The sequence below is a fragment of the Anolis sagrei genome, chromosome 1 (genome assembly GCF_037176765.1).
Source record: "Anolis sagrei isolate rAnoSag1 chromosome 1, rAnoSag1.mat, whole genome shotgun sequence".
In the NCBI taxonomy this organism is placed as follows: domain Eukaryota; kingdom Metazoa; phylum Chordata; class Lepidosauria; order Squamata; family Dactyloidae; genus Anolis; species Anolis sagrei.
The window spans coordinates 331,815,038-331,837,953 of NC_090021.1; the positions used below are offsets into that span (position 1 = coordinate 331,815,038).

Consider the following 22,916-nt stretch of genomic DNA (forward strand, 5'->3'; position numbering starts at 1 on the left):
GCATTGCATTTTTAATGCTGTCTACATCTGCAACTTTAACAGCATGAGTGTCAAGAAAGTCCCATTTGGATCCAATTGAGTGTATTCCCAATGAAGTGAGTACAGGATTGCAGCCATTATATTGTGAAACATTGTTGAAAAGAGTTGCAACAATGATCTGGGGGTGCTCTTACCCTAAAGATTTGCAGCTGAGTCATATCTTCTAGGCCTCTTCCCTGGTTTGCCTTTTACCCAAAGTATACCTTCCTATGAGTAACTAGGGGCCACGGTGGTGCAGCGGGGTAAACTTGCTGCAGAACTTGCTGACTGAAAAGTCAGCAGTTTGAATCTGCAGACGGCGTTAGCTCTCATTAGCCCCAGCTTCTGCCAACCTAGCAGTTTGAAAATATGCAAATGTGAGTAGATCAATAGATACCGCTTCAGCAGGAAGGTAACAGCACTCCATTCAACCATGCCGGCCACGTGACCTTGGAGGTGTCTGCGGACAACACTGGCTCTTTGGCTCAAAAATGGAGATGAGCACCATCCCCAGAGTCAGACTCAACAAGATGTAATGTCAAGGGGAAACCTTTACCTTTAGCTTTATTGAATAACTATCTATAATGGGTCTAGGGTACATTTCCACAACAGAGGAGAGTCCAAGGGCTCTGGGACACTGATGACAACAGTGACCTTTGATCTCAGAGATAGGCAATGGCAAAACCTCTCTGAAGAAACCTTAGGGTCATTATAAGTAAGAAACATTTTGAAAGCAAACCACAAATGCAGCGAAATTGGGAGAAAATATTGGCAGAGGATTATCTACTTGACCATATCATTAAATTTGCAGCTCAGATCCTATTAAGGACTTGCATCTTTGTGGATTTACATCTATGGGAATAAGAATTGGGCAGTTCCATAAGGTCCATGTCCAGTAAAGGGTTGCTGCTATGATACCACAAAAGGGAGAAAGCAAAAGAACCAATGCATTTGGTCCATTGTGCATCACTCCCAATGCACATTAATAGTGGCTTGCTGTGAGTTTCCCATACTGTATGTCCATGCTCCAGAAGCATTCTCTCCTGACATTTTGCCCACATCTATGGCAGGAATCTTCAGGTTGTGAGGTCTGTTGGAAACTAGGCAAGTGAGGTTTATTTATCTGTGGAATGTCCAAGGTGGGAGAAAGAACTCTTGTCTGCTTGAGGGAAGTGTGAATGTTGCAGCTGGCTACATTGATTAGCATTTAATGACCTTATGGCTTCAAAGCCTGGCTGGTTGCTGCCTGGGGGGATACTTTGTTGGGACGCATTACCTGGTCCTGATTTATTTTTGTCTGAAATTCCCCTGGGTTGATTTTTTGTTGTTTTTTTAGTTTTGTTCTTTATTTACTGTCCTGCTTTTAGAGTTTTTAATACTGGTAGCCAGATTTTGTTCATATGTAAATCTCATCTGCCTCGTTTCCAACTGACCTCACAGCCTCTGAGGATGACTGCCATAGATGTGGTCAAAACATCAGAAGAGAATGCTTCTGGCTCAGGGCCATACAGCCTGGAAAACTCACAACAACCCAGTGAGTCTGGCTATGAAAGCTTTTGACAACACATATCAATACTGGCTAGGGAGTCCCAGGGTGCATTTACAGAGGATACACAATGGGCCACTCTTACCTGTCTTCTGTAATTCACTAACATAGTTCCTTTGTGTCTCTGCTGCATAGCTAAGTACAGTATATGTAAAGGTACACAATATACAGTACCAAAAATGCTCCCCATGCTCTATTCTGCCTTGGTTAGACCACACCTGGAATATTGTGTCCAATTCTGGGCACCACAATTGAAGAGAGATACTGACAAACTGGAATGTGTCCAGAGGAAGGCGACTAAAATGATCAAGGATCTGGAGAACAAGCCCTATGAAGAGCGACTTAAAGAGCTGGGCATGTTTAGCCTGAAGAAGAAAAGGCTGAGAGGAGACATGATAGCAATGTATAAATATGTGAGAAGAAGTCACAGGGAGGAGGGAGCAAGCTTGTTTTCTGCTTCCCTGGAGACAAGGACACGGAACAATGGCTTCAAACTACAAGAAAGGAGATTGCACCTGAACATGAGGAAGAACTTCCTGGCTGTGAGATCTGTTCAGCAATGGAACTCTCTGCACCGGAGTGTGGTGGAGGCTCCTTCTTTGGAAGCTTTTAAACAGAAGCTGGATGGCCATCTGTCAGGGGTGCTTTGAATGCAATATTCCTGCTTCTAGGCAGGGGGTTGGACTAGATGGCCCATGAGGTCTCTTCTAACTCTATGATTCTATGCTTTCTGTCCTAATCCACTTCCAGAAACAGTTGATAGTCAAACTGAACTTCCATCTGAACATTAGGAAGAACTTCCTGACTGTGAGAGCCGTTCAGCAGTGGAACTCTCTGCCCCGGAGTGTGGTGGAGGCTCCTTCTTTGGAGGCTTTTAAACAGAAGCTGGATGGCCATCTGTCAGGGGTGCTTTGAATGCAATATTCCTGCTTCTTGGCAGGGGGTTGGACTGGATGGCCCATGAGGTCTCTTCCAACTCTTTGATTCTATGATTCTATGAAAATATTACAACCAGGATGGCCAATGGTAACAGTTTGCAACCTTGTGCCCTAGTATCCCATGTACTCTCAATGCAGTCCCACTCCCTACCCCAAACTAAACCCTCTAGAATAACCTCAAAGACTATTTCTGGTCTTTTTGGAGAGGGATCAGTACATTTGTGTTAAACAATACAGGAGAATCTGCAGACTATTTAAAAGATGGGAGCCTGCGGGAAAGAAGCGCCCTCTCCATCTTTTGCCCATAAAAGTACAGTCAAAAGAATATAAAGTTCTCAAATCTAGTTATCTCTCCAAGCTGTTTTATGCAGGGCCGGGGTGATAGAGCTTTTCTGACTAGATTTTAGATCGTGCCCATCAGGCATATGACTCAGCTGCAGTTAAAAACAAAACTTTCATCTCCAAGGTAAGACAATGAAAATAAAACAACGTCGATGTCAGGATGTACGTGTGGATTTTTAGGGCTGGTTGGTTACATTCTGATATTCCATCAGCATTTGTACAGAACAATGGCTTTTGTTAGACCCAAGTACCAAGCACTGGGTCATCATAGAGCATCAAATCATCCCCAGCTATAGCACACTATGTACAGTTTTCACAGAGAGGAAATGAAGGCTCACACAAGAAGGAAACTTTAAGGCACAATATTCCATATAACTCAACCACACACATTCATCAGTCACAAAAAATACTCCAAAAAAGGGAAAGAAAATGCAGGATGCTTGTTATTCTAGAAACGATAGCTTGCCCGTTCAGTGAAGAAAGGGTATTTGCAGACTTGGTTACACAGTTTATACAGTCCTTGAACTTGAAGCTGAGGCACAAAAAATTAATCTAGTTGGCTACAGTCACATGTATACAAACCAAGGCAGAAATGTTGATATCATTCACATGTCCAAATGACTTGGGCCCAAATCCTCCAGGTGTTTTAACTTTTAAAAATAGGATGGTTATTGGTTATTACTCTGATGCGTCCGTAAGAGGTCATCCTTGGAAAGTTAAATTCCCACTTTCAAGCAAATTGAGGGGAAAAGCAACTGTGTCTAATCCATCTGAATGGCAACAAGATATTGAACACTGAGAATCATAGAATTATAGAGCTGGAAGGGTCTGCTAGAGCATCTAGTTCAACCTACCACCAAGCAGGAATACACAACTAAAGCAATCCTAAAAGATGTCCATCAAACCTCTGTTAAAGACTTACCAAAATGGAGAGCCTAACACTCGATGATGCAATGTATTCTATTGTCAAATAGCACTGAAACCCTCTTCATACATTCTGAGTCATGCACAAGGCATAATGTGGGAGACATAATCTGGGGAGAGCGTGGATGAGATCTCTCTGTCAGCTCCAGCTCCCCATGTGGGGACATGAGAGAAGCCTCCCATAACGATGGTAAAACATCAAAACATCTGGGCATCCCCTGGGCAATGTCCTTGCAGACAGCCAATTCTCTCACACCAGAAGCAACTGGCAGTTTCTCAAGTCGCTTCTGACATGAAAAGAAATGTGGGATCAAGGACGTCCATGCAGAACATCCCTATCCCTGTCCCCATAGTTGCAAGTCCTTTTCCCTTAATTCCCAACTTCCATACATAACAAAATGATCTAAACACCTCACCTGCACTCACATTAGAGAGAATATGAGTTGGGCATGTTGAGTGAGATTTAAAAATATCAGGATAATAGGGCATCAATCTCTACACATTTTTTTTTTTTTTTGGTCGTGTCAGGAGTGACTCCTGGTGTGAAAGAATTGGCTGTCTGCAAGGACGTTGCCCAGGGGACGCCTGGATGATTTGATGTTTTTATCATCCTTGTGGGAGGCTTCTCTCATGTCCCCGCAAGAGGAGCTGGAGCTGGTAGAGGGAGCTCATCCGCCTCTCCCCGGATTCGAACCTGCGACCTGTCAGTCTTCAGTCCTGCCGGCACAGGGGTTTAACCTACTGCGCCACCAGTGGCTCCATCAATCTCTACACATTATACGTCCCACACAAGCCTTGTGTTGAATGGCTATGTTATCCAACGAAACCATGCTACCCATAGTACAATTAATGTATAAAACTGGATTGCTGTAAGTTTTCCAGGCGGTATGGCCATGTTCCAGAAGCATTCTCTCCTGATGTTTCACCCACATCTATGGCAGGCATCCTCAGAGGTTGTGATTCAAGTCCTCATTGACAGTACTAGGCTGCATGGACCCAATAGAAATTCCTAATGACATCATCTCCATGTGTCCATGCCAGCTCTCTCCAACAATGGTTATTTAGTGTACAGAACTGACCAACTGGCCACGACTAAAGATGTCTTTGGGGAATAACCATAGCTGATCCAAAACCCAGGCAGTGATGCCATCATGGAAGGATGTTAGAGAAGCTAGCTAGGGTTCTACTACTCACATGAACAATCAGAAACATTCCCTAAATGCTCAATTAGCATGTGACTGAGGTCCCTTCTGCACAGCTGTACAAAATTCACACTGAACTGGATTATTTGGCAATGTGGACTCAGATAACCCAGTCCAAAGTAGATACTGTGGATTATCTGCCTTGATATTCTGGGTTATATGGCTGTGTGCAAGGGCCCATAGAAGCCATTTTATAGGATGAGTATAAGAACATGGAATTCAGAATCTAAAACTGACTCTTCTGAAAGAAAGAAGGGAGGCTTATATGCAACTTCTGAAACTTTTCTTAAGTCTATCTGTAGGAATTAGAATTGAGCAGGTCCATGGCATCTGGATTCAGTAAAGTGCTGCTGTTGTGTTACTACATAAGGGAACTTGCAAAGCAATTGATTCACATTAGAACTAATGCACAACAGAAGCAATGCGCATCAGTCCTGGAGTGCATCAGTCTGGACATTTCTCATTTCCAGTTTTTGCCATTCACTAACTTCTTAGCACCTCTAAGTATCCATAAAGTTACATAACCTAGAAGCTTCTGTCACCACCCACACTGATGTAAATCAGTTTCCTTGGAGAGATATGTCTCAGCAATCAATTTCAGTTAATAAGACATTCAGGCAACAATAGAAACTTTTGTGAGTAAAATACATCTGGAGAAGAGACTTAAACTGATTTTACAATAAATTCCTTGCTTAACCTCATAATTGTTTTTAATAGTGGACCAGAATGTCTTTGAAAAATCTCAGAATTAGGGCAAATCATACTTAACCTAGAACAAAACTATCCTCAGCTGATCGTGTAGACAGAGCTTCCATGGACTCTTAGGTTTGGTGTAAGGTTATTTTGCAAACTCCTCCCTCTGATTCTCTCTTTGGTCTTTTGAGAGCACATACTTTTGGCAGCAACAACATTTCTGACCAATCCTCACCAACCCATTAGCTTCCATCTTGGTGTGATGTGCTTGAAGATACTGAAAATTTCACAAATGCCAACTAGACATCAACATCCACAGCAAACACTGTGACAATACTGAATAGACTGGTTTCTACTTCACAGCTTGGAAAAGATAGCTTTTTTTGGATTAATGCTCCCAGAACCATCCAGCCTATTTGGCCAGATGTAGCCACAAAAAGTAACATTCTTTGTTTCCTCAAGGATTTATGGCCATTGTACATAATTCACTTATTCAATCATATGATCTACCCATAGCAATCATTCACACATACACACATTTACCTGACAAAGCATTAATACTGATACTAATAGATCAACAGTAGGCAGAAGAAAGATCAACCACTATTGATCAATCTCAGAGCAATGTGCAATACATCAGCATGAATTTCCGTCTACACTAACAACAACAGCAACAGACTTTCTCCATTCTAATTTAGTTTACCAAAATGAAGGGTGTGCTAATGGCACTATAATAAACTCAGTTCTAAAAAAAAAACCCAACAAGTTCCTCTGCTAAGAATGTGGTCTGAAACACCTGTCTCTTAATCCTATATATTTCTGTCCATGTATATCAATGGTTTCATGTATCTGCACCTGGGGGCAAACTGTCACTTTTGGAATTTGGTATGTTCTTCAAGCAGTTCTATGGGATGTTTTTCCCTGGAAGTTACCTTAAAGTTGTATTGGAGGAACTAGCAAATCTTTAGGTCCCCAAAACTACTCTGTGGTATACTGGGAGCAACAGCAAGCTAGTTAAATGATAGTCAGTCATATCTGTGTTTTAATCAGGAATGTCACCCCTGCAGGTATGTCCTCCAGGAAATTTGATGGGATGATTTTTCCCTGTAAAGGTTACCATAAAGTTGTGTTAGAGGACCTAGCAAATCTTTAGGTCCCCCAAAACAATTCTGTCATACACTGGGAGCAACAGCAAGCTAATTGAAAGACATCCAGTCATATCTGTGTATCAATCAGGAATGTCACCCCTGCAAATACTGGGGGCCTACTGTATTATTAATCTCAGTGGCTCAGCCTTGGGGTTGTAGATTATTTAAAAATAATAACAAACAGAATAGTCCCTCCAACATGGAGTTTGTCTAAGGTACAGTACATCATTGTTTGCTTTGTTCCATGCTGATCTTGAGAACATTACCTTTTAGACTACAGTTCTCAGAATCTTATCTTCCAGATTAAATGGTTAATTCCTATGCTGCCTGGTGGATTCTGGGACTTGTAGTCCAAGAAAACAATGATTCTGCATTCTGGTTCAGGAACTCCAGAGGGGGTTTGAATCAAGCTGAAAAAGCTAAGATTAGCAGATGTATGCATTTTTTTTCTTTTCTGTCAATCTATTCCCAGATCTCTGTTTCACTTAAATTTAATGAATTTCAAAGTTACCAGAACAATAACCAAGCCTGTCAGCAATTGAATTATTAACCCCATCAGTTGCTGAACAGATAATACTGTTTTGTATTCTAAAATTACAACCACCCACCCCACAAAAAAGGATGAAAAGGAAACCAGTACTTTTAATAGCAAAGAAGTCTTCCAGTGTCTCTTGTCTTTAACTTTCCAAGGTGGAAATAAACTACCACCTTGTTTAAATCCTCACCAAATGTTTTCTAGTGTATCAATCTCTTATACTGAGTTTAACTAAGATGGTAGAAAAGTTGAGCTGCAAATGTGAATTCAATTATGTACAGACAAACAACTGACAAGCCCACCACAACTGCGTTAAAGGTCTTTCTGCTTCCCAGAAATCCTGCTATTGCACTGATTTCTTACAGACACTAAGTCAACCAAAGAGGCCTAAGTCCTGAATGCCATTGTTGAAAGCTCTCCCCAAGACAGCTGAAGACCTTCCCTTACATTCGGAACCACTAACATGCTTAGAAGCCACCATGTTCAGGAACGAACATGAGAAAGACAAGCCACCTTACTTCATCTGATAAATAAGCAATTGGGAATTTTGCTCCAAATGGCCATCGGAATAGCCCACTCCATAAAGGGCATTTTCCGTAGGTTCGTAAGGCACGATATGATATGAATGCAGCTCTTCATAATAAAGGGACTGAGACCGGCATTCCTGTACCATGAACTTCAGCCGTTTTCTGGCATCCGAGTAGGCAGTCCGGCAGCACGGGGCTCCCTTAAAGTACTCATAGCGTTCCTGCTCGGTCTCCAGGTGGATCTTCCGCAGCAAATTGTTAATCAAGACCGACCGGCGGAGATAGATCTCGGGGTCTTCCAGAAACTGAAGCTTCTGCAGAGAAAGTTTCAAAATACAAGTCCGGTCTTCGGGTAGGATCAGGTGCTATGGCAATAAAGTAGAGGGGAAAAGATATTACTGGACGATTCAGGTAGAAAACTCAGTTAACACAAAGCTGAGCTGGAAGAACAGGTCATACCAAGGAAGACAAAGGTCTAAAAAGACAGAGACATGAGTATTTATTTAATTTATTTATTTACTATATATGTATACCGCTCTTCTCACTTGAACTTTGCACAAAATAAGCTCAGAAGCACTTTATTTTCTGGTTCATGCAATTAAATCCTTTCTCATCCCCGGATCTTCCTCCCCGATTGTTTACATTGCCCTATCTCTCAGTGTTTTTTTTTTTAAATCTTGAATTTGGCCCTGCCCAGTGAAATCTTTTGTGTTTTAATGTTTGACTTTATATTATTGTGTCGCTTATTATATTGGTTGTGCATTTTTTGTATTTTATTTTCTGGTGTTGTTATGCTTTTGTGTTATATTGTGTGCACTGTACTGATGGGCATGGCCTCATGTAAACTGCACTGAGTCCCCCTGGGGGAGATGGAGCGGGGTATAAATAAAGTTATTATTATTATTATTATTATTATTATTATTATTATTATTATCCACTGTCCATCTGGTGATAATAGTGCCACCTGGACCCCATTTTTATGGTCTCTGAATCCCATTAGTTTCTTGTATTTCTTCAACCTTTCCTCCAATAAAGGTAAGCAAGACTGCCAGCAAATATCCTAAACTATGGGGCTAGGTTGCCACCAAGCTGCTTCTTGGCAGGAGATTGGACTGGATGGCTCACCAGGTATCTTCCAATTCTATGATCTGTAACCAAAGAATACTAAACTCTGTTCTAAGGGGAACTTTTCTACAAAAAAAAAAAAGGGTCAGAAGGACCCCATACAGATTAAGGCCCTCATAGACTCATAGAGTTGGAAGAGACCTCATGAGCCATCCAGTCCAACCCCCTGCCAAGAAGCAGGAAAATTGCATTCAAAGCACCCTCGACAGATGGTCATCCAGCCTCTGTTTAAAAGCCTCCAAAGAGTTCCACTGCCGAACAGTTCTCACAGCCAGGAAGTTCTTTCTAATGTTCAGATGGAATCTACTTTCTTGTAGTTGAGGCCATTGTTCCGTGTCCTAGTCTCCAGGGCAGCAGAAAGCAAGCTTGCTCCTTCCTCCCTGTGACTTTCTCTCACATATTGATACATGGCTATCATGTCTCCTCTCAGCCTTCTCTTCTGCAGCCCACTCTTGATTTTAATGATACAATGTCATTACATTCTGCAATGACATTTGAAATCTATGGGCCAACAGGTTGTGAATCCTTTCTCCAGTCTGCATTTCAGCCTGAATTTCAGAAATGCTCTCCAAGGTCCTGAACCTCTATATAGACCACTGCTTCTTAAACTATGGGTCCCATCTCCAATTAGGGTCCCCTTAGTTCAATATTAGGATTGCAAAAAAAAATATCCACACTAAAAAGTTTCTGAAGGTCACCCATTTAGAAAAATTTTATCTTGAATTCGGCCCTGCCCAGTGAAATCTTTTGTGCAGTGTTTACAATAGACTCTGCAGAAGATGCTTCAGTTGTACTCCACAGAAAGGAAAATCCGCCTGTTTTGCAAATGCAGATTTATTATCAGTAAATGTTTGATTTTTTGTACCCATTTTATATACTTATTGACTCAGATTCACAGCAAAAATTTCTCACACCAATCACAAATGGAAAAAAAACTTTCAGAAGCTCTGGTGTTAGTATTCAGCACCTTGGACAGTTCCTTTAGCTTTCTTGTTGCTGTGTCACTATCCCTGCTGGCCTGTTGGAATAAAGTTGATACCGGCAGCAAGGAAAGACTGTTTTGGTTTGTTTTTTTTCCATGTCAGGAGCGACTTGAGGGAAGACTGGTACACATTACTGCTGACATGGAAAGCTAGTTTTTACTCTCAAGAGTGCTTTAGCCATCCTTTAAGATTGCTTCATCTGGATGACAAGAGGTTGAATTAGATGGAGAGCATTCCAGTTCTATAATGTAGGGAATCAGTCTGTGTCAGATGGGGTCACACTCCCCTTGAAGACACAGGTTCCCCATGCTGGACTCAGCCTTGCCTTGTACCTGGAGACTCAAGATTTCTGTCATATGAGTGCTTTCATACATTTAAAACATGTACAACAACTGCAACTGAGCTGTTCAGCAGTGGAACTCTCTGCCCCAGAGTGTGGTAGGGGCTCCTTCTTTGGAGGCTTTTAAACAAAAGCTGGATGGCCATCTGTTGGGGTGCTTTAAACGTGATCTTCCTGCTTCTTGGTAGGGGGGTGGACTGGATGGGCCATGAGGTCTCTTCCAACTCTATGATTCTATGATTCTGTGCACCCATTCCTTGAAATGCTGGATCTGGTATACACTTTGGTTACATACTGTTTGGATTGCTGTAACATGCTCTATGTGAGGTTGCATTTGAAGAGTGTTCAGAAACTCCAATGAGCTGCAGCCAGATTGCTAACTGGGGCTGGCTACAGAGTGAGCACAACCCCCTATTACAACAACTTTACTGACTGCTAGTTTGTTTCTGGGCATGATTCAAAATGCTGGTTATGATCCTTAAAGCCCTATAAGCCTCAGATCCAAGCCACTTGGCATATTGTATTTTCCTCTATGAGCCGGTCCAGACTCTGAGATCACTAGGGCAGGCCCTTGTCTTGGTCCCACTACCATTGCAAGCAAAGTTGATGGGGATGTGAGAAAGGGCCTTCTTGGTGGCTGCCCCTCGACTCTGGAATTTAAATCCCAAGGAAACAGGATGGCTGCCCTTCCTTGCTGTCTTTCTGTGGCAGGCTAAAACCTTTCTTTTTTGGCAGCCTTTTAAAAGAGAAGGTGGTTTAAATGTGATTTCCCTGCTTCTTGGCAGGGAGTTGGAGTGGATGGCCCATGAGGTCTCTTCCAACTCTATGATTCTATTATTCTACTAGCTGTCCCCTGTCATGCGCTGCTGTGGCCCAGTCTGTGTATATGTATTTTGTGTGTGTCTATGTGTATATAGGTGGTTTTGTGCATGCATTGTAAGATTATTTTTTTAAGTCTCTTCCACTGTGCTTTTCAGTGTTTTTATGAGTGATGGTCACTCATTGGCCTGATAGGTGTGTTGTGTCCAAATGTGGTGACAATTCGCCCAATGGTTTTGGAGTTATGTTAATCCCACAAACGAACATTGCATTTTTATTTACTGTATATACTCGAGTTTTTCAGCCCTTTTGTTAGGCTGAAAAAGTTCCACTTGGCTTATATTCAAGTCAAAGTTATTCATTATTTTACCCTGTTAGAAATAAATAATAAATGTAGTGTTGTTGTTGTTGTTGTTGTTGTTGTTACATTGATCATTCTACTTTATTATTGTTTTTTTATATTTATTATTTTACTCTATTATTACTGTTATTATTACATTTCCATTATTTTACTCTATTATTAGTAGTAGTATTATTACATTTATTATTTTAATCTATTTTATTGGAAGGATATGCAAGCACATTTATATTGAAGAGGGTTAAAATAATGGTTTAATCAGAGTTCCACAGTCTTATCTTAAATTATAGTTTTATGAATATTTATTCAAAACATTGAATTGATGCCTCAATTAATGCAATTTTATTGGTATCTTTTTTTTATTTTGAAATTTACCAGTAGCTGCTGCATTTCCTACCCTCGGCTTATACTCGAGTCAATACATTTTCCCAGTTTTTGTGGTAAAATTTGGTGCCTCGGCTTATATTCAGGTCAGCTTATACTTGAGTATATACAGTATATAGATAAGGTTTTTAGAGAGTGGGCTAGAGGATCCTGCCTTGACCTATTAAATTAGCTTTAGAATTGTTTTTTATTTATTAATATTGAAATTTAATTGATTGATTTTCATATTTGTATACATTTAATTCCATTTTAATATTTAAATAGTCTAAATAATATGTCAAATTTTGCTTTGGAAGCTATTTTAATACCAGGTTCAATTTCTTTCTTTCTTTCTTTCTTTCTTTCTTTGCAGTATGAATTGGGACCTTCATGTTTTTACTTTTATTATCCCAGTTGGCCAGACTCATTGCATCTTTATTTTGCCTACTTCTGGTTTTGCAATCTTTGCAAGGTAAATTTGCTTGAATTTTAAAGAATACATCAGGACATAAAAACAATACCCTCCTAGACTCACTTTTGGAAAATACCCCTGGTAATCCTGATGTAGATCTTCTTCTTCTTCTGCATATTTTCTCTTAAAATAGGCTACTTTCGACGTTGTTAAGGTATTTGTTGATACAAGGCTTGGATCCGCTGTGAAAACAAAAAAAAAAATGCCATTCAAAACACATGTTTTTTCTTTTCTTCACACAACTTTCATTTGCAAACCATATGTTTTATTTCTATGCCTGTGTTATTTTTTTCAGTTTACTTCTAATAATTCAAATAATGCCAGATGCCGGAAATGGAAAAGATGGGGAAAGCCTTTATGTATTGTCTGTCCTTGTTAATTGTATAATGGCATTGAATGTTTGCCATATATGTTTTCTGTAATTCATTCCTGAGTTCCCTCAGGGAGATAGGGTGAAATATAAATAAAATATATTAATATTAATATTATAGTTATTATTATTAGACAAAGTAACAACACAAAGTGATAAACATGAACACACCACCCTCTGCCAATAATGTTTTTAATGTTTTAAAGGGACGCTTAGTGTTATAGAACTACATATAATAAATCATATATAGATAAAGGTAAAGGTTTCCCCTTGACACTAAGTCTAGCCATGTCCGAATCTGGGGTGGTGGTTCTCCTCTCCATTTCTAAGCTGAAGAGTTGGCGTTGTCCATAGACCCCCTCCAAGGTCATGTGGCCAGCATGACTGGATGGAGCTCTGTTACCTTTCCACCGAAGCGGTACCTGGATGCAGCATATTATTGGAGAACACAGAAATGCTGGATCACTCTAAAAACTACCATGTCAGACTACACAGAGAAGCCATTGAAATCCACAAGCATGTGGACGATTTCAACGGAAAGGAAGAAACTATGAAAATGAACAAAATCTGGATACCAGTATTTTTAAAAAAACTCTAGAATCAGGGCAGTAAATAAAGAACAACACCCCAAAACAGGGGAATTCCAGACAAGAAACAATCAGGGCCAACTAATCACCTCCCAACAAAGGATTCCCCCGGGCAGTAAGAAGCCACACCTTGAAAATTGCTAGGCCATTAAATGTTAATCAAGCTACCCAATTGAAACATTCACACTTGCCTCAAACAGACGAGAGTTCTTTCTCCCACCCTGGACATTCCACAGATATATAAACCCAATTTTCCTAGTTTCCAAAAGACCTCACAACCTCTGAGGGTGCCTGCCATAGATGCAGGCGAAATGTCAGGAGAGAATGCTTCTGGAACATGGCCATATAGCCTGGAAAACACACAACAACCCAGAAGTGGTGCCTATTGATCTACTCATGTTTGCATGTTTTCGACCTGTTAGGTTAGCAGAAGCTGGTGCTAACAGCGGGAGCTCACCCCGCTCCCCGGATTTGAACCTCTGACCTTTAGGTCAGCAAGTTCAGCAGCTCAGCAGTTTGTGTCAACAAGGACTCAAATCATACATACATATATTGAAACTAACCATTACTACAACTACATATATGAACTAACACTAGCACATAAATGACTTCCCACTTGCAAGATTACATTAGAAAAAATATCAACTACATTTTCTCTTCTGCATTATAAGCATGAATACTTAACTTCTATTTCTTTAATTACTTCAGATATTACTTTCACTTGTATATGGTTTTCATTAACGACTGAAGCCTAAAATTGCCTGTTTCCTAATTTTTCCAATGTCTTTTCTTTTATTAGATGGGTCAATTTGTTCATCTTCCCCATGTCATAAAGTTTTTTTAACTGGTCAGTTTTTGTAACAACATTCATATCTTATCTTCCTGTAGCTGTGCATTTAACAGCTTAGCTGACACATTCAAATATACTTTTTCCAAAGTCCAGAAGAAGAAAAATATGTTTTCATCTGTACTTTAATATTTAAAATCTCTCCCATCCAGCTATAAAAATCATTTTTTTTCTTTTTCTAGCATTTCAAAACTTTGTTAGAAAGGTTATTGCTTTACTTGGCAAATTCTTCCTTTCATAGCTTGTTATTGGGAGTAATCTTCACTTTTACCGCAAGGTGGCAGTGTTGTCACATTAAAAAGCATAGGTAATACTAGTGATGATGTTAGCAATGTATAGCCAACTAGCATGGTCAGAATGAGAATGAATCAAAGCTTTCAAGTGAACAGAGGAATTGTTGGTTTTGTTTTCATAGAATCATAGAATCAAAGAGTTGGAAGAGACCTCATGGGCCATCCAGTCCAACCCACTGCCAAGAAGCAGGAATATTGCATTCAAATCACCCCTGACAGATGGCCATCCAGCCTCTGTTTAAAAGCTTCCAAAGAAGGAGCCTCCACCACACTCCGGGGCAGAGAGTTCCACTGCTGAACGGCTCTCACAGTCAGGAAGTTCTTCCTCATGTTCAGATGGAATCCCCTCTCTTGTAGTTTGAAGCCATTGTTCCATTGCATCCTAGTCTCCAGGGCAGCAGAAAACAAGCTTGCTCCCTCCTCCCTGTGGCTTCCTCTCACATATTTATACATGGCTATCATATCTCCTCTCAGCCTTCTCTTCTTCAGGCTAAACATGCCCAGCTCCCTTTGTTTTGTTTTGTTTTGTTTTTTGGTCTGATCAAAAGAAGCTCATCAGAATCTTCAGAGTTCTGGAAGGTACGTTCTACGAGGAGCGGCTTAAAGAGTTGGGTATGCTTAGCTTAGAAAAGCGAAGGTTGAGAGGGGACATAAGAGCCGTCTTTAAATATTTGAAAGGATGTCACATTGAAGATGGGAAAACCTTGTTTTCTGCTCTCGAGAGATTAAGACACAGAGCAAGGGATTCAAACTGTAGGAAACAGATTCCATCGAAATAAGATTTAACTATATCTGGTGAAACTTTGAAGTTCATCAGAGTGCTGACAAATCTCAGCGAGTGTTGCTCAACGAAATAAGGATACCAAAGAGTGGTGGTTCACGCTCTTGTTACATTGAGAATAGATTACTGCAACGCACTCTACGTAGGGTTGCCTTTGAATGGCAATCCAAAGTGGAAGAACTGCTGAATGGCCTCTATCTGTTTGTATGTCTTGTATGTCAAAAAATGGCACTGAATGTTTGCCGTGTATATGTGCATTGTGATCTGCCCTGAGTTCCCTTTGGGATGAGAAGGGCAGAATATAAATACTTTAAATAAATAAATAGTACTTTGAGTGTTGGCTCTGGAGACTGAGGTTCAAATCCCTGCTTGGCCAAGAAAACTCATTGGGTAGCCCTGGGCAAGTCACACACTCTCAGTCTCTGATACCACGAGATGCAGAGCCAGTCTTGAGAAATGGGGCTACAAAGTGGAGTCCACGACATGCGAGTGTGGACAAGAGAAAAACCACAGACCACTGCAGTCTGAGGATCTTCTCACAGCGACACCAGAGGCACTCCAAGTGGCCAGCTTCTGGTCAAAGGAAATTTAGCATAATGCCAAGTTTTTAACTTTGTGGTTTTTTATACATTATAACTCTATTCTTGATTCAATTTTGACACAATAAATAAATAGCCCCAGGAAACCCTATGATAGGTTTGCCTTAACAGTTGCTGTGGATCAGAGACAACTTGGAGGCCTTGGACACACAAGAACAATAGAAACAAAGTGAAAGAACCCTTACAGGCAATTCAAAGTGTCATTTGCAATGTAAGCGAGACTGAGGGCTTGGAGCCAAGCTGAAATTGACATTGACTTTCCAGGAGGAGACAGAGCCATGTTGACATCATGGGATATATGGCAATGTTCTTGGCAGGGTGGATTCTTTGCTGCATAACCGAGACAAAAGGAGAATTTCAAGGGTGTCCTTGTTATTGGATCAGTGGGCAACTATCCAAAGATTTTGCATTTGTAGGTTTTTGCTGTGGTACAGCAAAGGATGCTCTTCTATTCTAAGCCAGGTTGAAGATTACTAGGGGTCCTTCCAGACAGGTCAAGGTTTTCTGTTTATCCTGGATTATCTGGCAGTACGGACTCATATAATCCAGTATAAAGCAGAAAGCCTAGGATCAGATCCTGGAATATAGGGCCTGTCTGGAAGGCTCCTGAGTCTGCACTGCCATTCAAAGCACCCTTGGCAGATGACCATCCAGCCTCTGTTTCAAAGCTTCCAAAGAAGGAGCCTCCACCACACTCGGGGGCAGAGAGTTCCACTGCTGAACAGCTCTCACAGTCAGGAAGTTCTTCCCAATGTTCAGATGGAATCTCCTTTCTTGTAGTTTGAAGCCATTGTTCCGCATCCTAGTCTCCAAGGAAGCAGAAAACAAGCTTGCTCCCTCCTCCCTGTGGCTTCCTCTCACATATTTATACATGGCTATCATATCTCCTCTCAGCCTTCTCTTCTTGAGGCTAAACATGCCCAGCTCCTTAAGCCGCTCCTCGTAGGGCTTGTTCTCCAGACCCTTGATCATTTTAGTCGCCCTCCTCTGGAAACATTCCAGCTTGTCAATCTCTCTCTTCAATTGTGGTGCCCAGAACTGGACACAATATTCCAGGTGTGGTCTAATCAAGGCAGAATAGAGGCAATGATAAACAATATCATTGCCTGAATTGTCTGAATGGCCAGGACTGGGGCCCCTTCCACACAGCTGAATAAAATCCCATATTATCTGCTTTAAACTGGAATATGTGGCAGTGTAGACTCAGATATTCCAATTCTTAAAAAAATTGTAAGATTTTCTGCCTTGATATTCTGAATTATATGGTTGGGTGGAATGGCCCTGGGTTGCCTGAATGTTCACCTCTTCCCTTAAATGATAAAGCTGATTCATTTGTAGCAAAAGTCATCAATACAATAATTTGCACCTAGGGTCCACATCCTTGAAATCTGCAGCCCATAAAAGCATGTTTAGCCTATTCCTTTCCATGTTTCAGCTACATTGGCTTAAATCCTGAATGGGACATATAGCTAACATATCTCATGATCCATTTAGTTTAGTTAGTGGAAGGCAAAAGGAAGAGGGGCCGACCAAGGGCAAGATGGATGGACGGCATCCTTGAAGTGACTGGACTGACCTTGAAGGAGCTGGGGGTGGTGACGGCCGACAGGGAGCTCTGGCGTAGGCTGGTCCATGAGGTCACAAAGAGTCGGAGATGACTGAACGAATGAACAACAACATCACATGATCCAACCCCCTAAAAACCACCATATAAGCCAAGCAGCCATTCTGAACAAAATAGTTCTAGCCCCTTTTGACAATGTGATAAACAGGGTCTTCTCGCAACTTTTTTTTTTTTTTTTTTTTTTGGTGGATGGGGGCTGAGCATGTCATCTTTCAGTGTCCTGAGAAGCTATGTCTCCAAACCCCTTCACTCAATGCAGCTGCCTGGCTTTTAAGGTGGGTTTGAGAAGCATTTGTGATCATAGTTAAGGGTGCCATGATAATAAATGTCAACATAGAACAGCTATGAAGTTGTTCATCTAGGTTATATCATAACACTCTAACAGGAAGCCAGCTCTTATGTTTTTATGTGTTTTTCTCTTTAACATGTGAGTTGCCTTGAGCCCAGAATGCTGTTACTGTTTTATATACATAATTCCCCTATGGGGGACAATGTCTGGCTTGATAGCAGTATGTGTGAAAAAGATCTTGGAGTCCTCGTGGACAAGAAGTTAAACATGAGCCAACAATGTGATGTGGTGGCAAAAAAGCCAATGAGAGTTTGGCCTGCATCAATAGGAGCATAGTGTCTAGATCTAGGGAAGTCATGCTACCCATGCTCTATGGTTTGGTTAGACCACATCTGGAATATTGTGTCCAATTCTGGGCACCACAACTCAAGAGAGATATTGACAAGCTGGAATGTGTCCAGAGGAGGGCGACTAAAATGATCAAGGGTCTGGAGAACAAGCCCTACGAGGAGCGGCTTAAGGAGCTGGGCATGTTTAGCCTCAAGAAGAGAAGGCTGAGAGGAGATATGATAGCCATGTATAAATATGTGAGAGGAAGCCACAGGGAGGAGGGAGCAAGCTTGTTTTCTGCTTCCTTGGAGACTAGGATGCGGAACAATGGCTTCAAACTACAAGAAAGGAGATTCCATCTGAACATTGGGAAGAACTTCCTGACTGTGAGAGCTGTTCAGCAGTGGAACTCTCTGCCCCCGAGTGTGGTGGAGGCTCCTTCTTTGGAAGCTTTGAAACAGAGGCTGGATGGTCATCTGCCAAGGGTGCTTTGAATGGCAGTGCAGACTCAGGAGCCTTCCAGACAGGCCCTATATTCCAGGATCTGATCCTAGGCTTTCTGCTTTATACTGGATTATATGAGTCCGTACTGCCAGATAATCCAGGATAAACAGAAAACCTTGACAGTGGAACTCTCTGCCCCGGAGTGTGGTGGAGGCTCCTTCTTCGGAGGCTTTAAAACAGTGGCTGGATGGCCATCTGTCGGGGGTGCTTTGAATGCAATTTTCCTGCTACTTGGCAGAATGGGGTTGGACTGGATGGCCCATGAGGTCTCTTCCAACTCTATGATTCTATGATTCTATAATTCTATGAAGAACTTCATAACTGTGGGAGCTGTTCAGCAGTGGAACTCTCTCCCCCGGAGTGTGGTGGAGGCTCCTTCTTTGGAGGCTTTTAAACAGTGGCTGGATGGCCATCTGTTAAGGGTATTTTGAATGCAATTTTCCTGCATCTTGACAGGGGGTTGGACTGGATAGCCCACGAGGTCTCTTCCAGCTATGATTCTATGAAGTGATGGTCTATTTTTATCCAGGACAGAAAGGCTGCACTTCATACAAAGTGCATATTACATCATTTAATATTTCACATGGGAATTGCTCTGTGCATCCAAGAGCTTTTACTTGCATGTTCCATTATGCAAAGTCACTATTCACTAAAATTATTGCAGGTTGTTAGCACTTTTGCGCAGAAATACCGAACATTAGGAATTAGCCTCCATTTAGCCAAGTACTAAATCGACGGTCTTAAATGGTGCATTTTAATATTGAGATAAATGCTTTTAATGTTTATGTATGTGTATATGAATTTGTGTCCCGGCATTGAATGTTTGCCGAATATATGCTGTGCTCCGCCCTGAGTCCCCTTCGGGGTGAGAAGGGCGGAATATAAATGTTTTAAATAAATAAAATAAATATTAGGCAAAATGTGCCTCGCTTTTATGTTGCTTCCATGAACTGAAAAATTATTTATTTATTTATTTATGACATTTATATGCTGCCCTTCTCACCCTGAAGGAGACTAATATTGTATTAGCATAATACAATATTAGTATTAAATATTACTACATTGTACTATACCATTATATTGTAATATATTTGTAATATTATTAGTAAAATGACTCAAAAACAACTAAAGCTGGCAGTTTCAATTTATAAATTCAAAACATGAAGCAAACCTGTTTTTTTCTAATGTAAATATCTGATATGCAGGATGTATTTTCATTCACTGGACCAAATTTGGCACAAATACCCGATACGGCCAAATTCGAATACTGGTGGGGTTGGGGGGGGGGGTTGATTTTGTCATTTGGGAGTTGCAGTTGCTGGGATTTATAGTTCACCTGCAAATGAAGAGCATTCTGAACTCCACCAACGATGGAATTGGGCCAAAATATGCACACAGAACTCCCATGACCAACAGAAAACATTAGAAGGGTTTGGTGGGCATTGACCTTGAGTTTTGGAGTTGTAGTTTGCCTACATCCGGAGACCATTGTGGACTCAAACTATGATGGATCTGGACTAAACTTGGCACGAATACTCAATATGCCCAAATGTGAATACTGGTAGAGTTTGGGGAAAATAGTCCTTGACATTTTGGGAGTTGTAGTTGCTGGGATTTATAGTTTACCTACAATCAAAGAGCATTCTGAACCCCACCAATGATAGAATTGGGCCAAACTTCCCACATGGAACCCCCATGACCAACAGAAAGTATTGTGTTTTCTGATGGTCCTTAGTGACCCCTCTGACACTCCCTCGTGACCCCTCCAGGGGTCCCGACCCCCAGGTTGAGAACCACTGCTCTAGAGCAGGCATGGGGTGAACTTGGGCCCTCCAGGTGTTTTGGACTTCAACTCCCACAGTTCCTAACAGCCTACCGGCTGTTAGGAATTGTGGGAGTTGAAGTCCAAAACACCCGGAGGGCCCAAGTTCACCCCATTCCTGCTCCAGAAACTGGGAGCTCCAAAAACCCCAGAACTTGCCCTTTCTGATCAGGTATGCAAGATGTGTTATCCTTCCTGAAGGCTAATGAAATACTTTTTAAAGTAATTGCTTTAGAAGCCCTGGCCAAATGTTGGAGGGATGTTGATGAAGGAGTGGAGTCAAAAGACTTTGAGAGCCCCCCAACTAGATTGCATTGGTGTCATGTATTTGGAATTTGGAAAAGGAGGATAGAGAAAGAACAATTCAATTAATACTTGGCATGGTGTCATATTGTCATATACAAAAGCAAGAGCATCCGTTTTGAAGCTGACACCTTCATTATGGCATAAAAGAACTAAGATGCTGCATGCTATTTTGGTTTGAGTATCTCCAAAAGTAGTGTATCGAGGCAATTAATTATACAAATTATTATTCAAAATTTAAAAAAATCAATATGCACATAGAATCTCAAGTACATTACTTTTTAGGTGAGAAATGTTCATGTAGTTTACATATTGGCGTTGTCCAAAATAAGATTTATTTTTGTTTCTTATGCACAATGATGGCATTAATTATTCAGAGCCTATTCAAGAAACTAGGGATTTTAAAAGAGTTCTTTGGGCCAATTCACAGAAGCAAAAATGAAACTGTAGGACTCAATTACAAAAACCCAAAGATACACAATCAAGCAGCCCTCACACTTGTTTTGGTCAGAGTTTTGTAACTTTATATTTTATATTAATACTCCAGAGGACAAGAGCAGAATTCAAAACGATCTTGACAGATTAGAGAGATGGGCCAAAACTAACAAAATGAAGTTCAACAGGGACAAATGCAAGATACTCCACTTAGGCAGAAAAAACTAAATGCAAAGATACAGAATGGCGGACAATGCCTGGCTTGAGAGCAGTACGTGTGAAGTACTGGAGTCCTCGTGGACAACAAGTTAAACATGAGCCAACAATGTGATGTGGTGGCAAAAAAAGCCAATGGGATTTTGGCCTGCATCAATAGGAGCATAGTGTCTAGATCTAGGGAAGTAATGCTACCCCTCTATTCCGCTTTGGTTAGACCACACCTGGAATATTGTGTCCAATTCTGGGCACCACAATTCAAGAGAGATATTGACAAGCTGGAATGTGTCCAGAGGAGGGCGACTAAAATGATCAAGGGTCTGGAGAACAAGCCCTATGAAGAGCGGCTTTCGCCCTCCAAATTTTACAGCACTGCTGGTCACAGCTGACCTCGAGCTGGAGCACTCAAGGGCCAGGGCTTCTCCTGGGGCCAGTTCTCAGTGTCTATGCCAGAGTTTTTGAGGTTGGCTTTGAGCCCATCTTTAAATCTCTTTTCCTGTCCACTAACATTCTGTTTTCCGTTCCTGAGTTCGAAGTAGATCAACTGCTTTGGGAGACGGTGGTCGGGCATTCGGACAATGTGGCTGGTCCAGCGGAGTTGATGGCGGAGGACCATCACTTCAATGCTGGTGGTCTTTGCTTCTTCCAGCACACTGACATTTGTCCGCTTGTCTTCCCAAGAGATTTGCAGGATTTTTCAGAGGCAGCGCTGATGGAATCATTCCAGGAGTTGCATGTGATGTCTGTAGACAGTCCACGTCTCACAGGCATATAGCAGGGTTGGAAGGACAGTAGCTTTATAAACAAGCACCTTAATATCCCTACGGATGTCCCAGTCCTCAAACACTCTGTGCTTCATTTGGAAAAATGCTGCACTTGCAGAGCTCAGGCGGTGTTGTATTTCAATGTCAATGTTGACTTTTGTGGAGAGGTGGCTGCCGAGGTACCGGAAATGGTCAACATTTTCTGATGTTACACCATTAAGCTGTATTTCTGGCACTGGAGAGGGATTGGCTGGTGACTGCTGGAAGAGCACTTTGGTTTTCTCAATGTTCAATGACAGGCCGAGCTCGTATGCTTCTGCAAAGGTGTTTAGAGTGGCTTGTAGGCCTTCTTCTGAATGCGCACAGATGACATTGTCATCAGCATATTGGAGTCCTATATGTTGTCGTAACCTTGCTATATCATATACATACTACATAGGACTCTGTTGACTTTCTTGTACCATTTGACTGATGCTGGATGGGGCCTGCAGTACCACACTTTGAACATCCAATGTGGTGGCGCTGCAGCATAGCCAAAGATTCTTGGAGTGATGCACCTACAACAGGCATGGGCAAACTTTGGCCCTCCAAGTGTTTTGGACTTCAACTCCCACAATTCCTAACAGCCTCAGGCCCCTCTCTTTTCCCCCTCAGCCACTAAAGCTGAGGAATTGTGGGAGGACCAAAGTTTGTCCATGCCTGATGCACAGTGTAGAAGGAATGCAGTTTAGCACCACTTCAATTGCCATGGCTCAATTTTATGGAATCCTAGGCTTTGTAGTTTGGTAAAGCAGCAACACAGAAGGCTACGGACCTTGC

General features: G+C 41.5%; 1 long non-coding RNA gene across 1 annotated transcript in view; it reads right to left on the reverse strand.

The window, feature by feature from the left end:
• Window positions 1-7,110: 7,110 nt before the first annotated feature.
• The window catches only part of LOC132761803 (uncharacterized), a 31,100-nt gene continuing 15,294 nt past the window's right edge, over window positions 7,111-22,916 (reverse strand). Inside the window, exons 3-4 of the long non-coding RNA XR_009629981.2 lie at window positions 12,397-12,515; window positions 7,111-8,238 (exon numbers count right to left, since the gene is read on the reverse strand). This is a non-coding gene — a long non-coding RNA (uncharacterized lncRNA). The remainder of the gene's footprint in view (window positions 8,239-12,396; window positions 12,516-22,916) is intronic.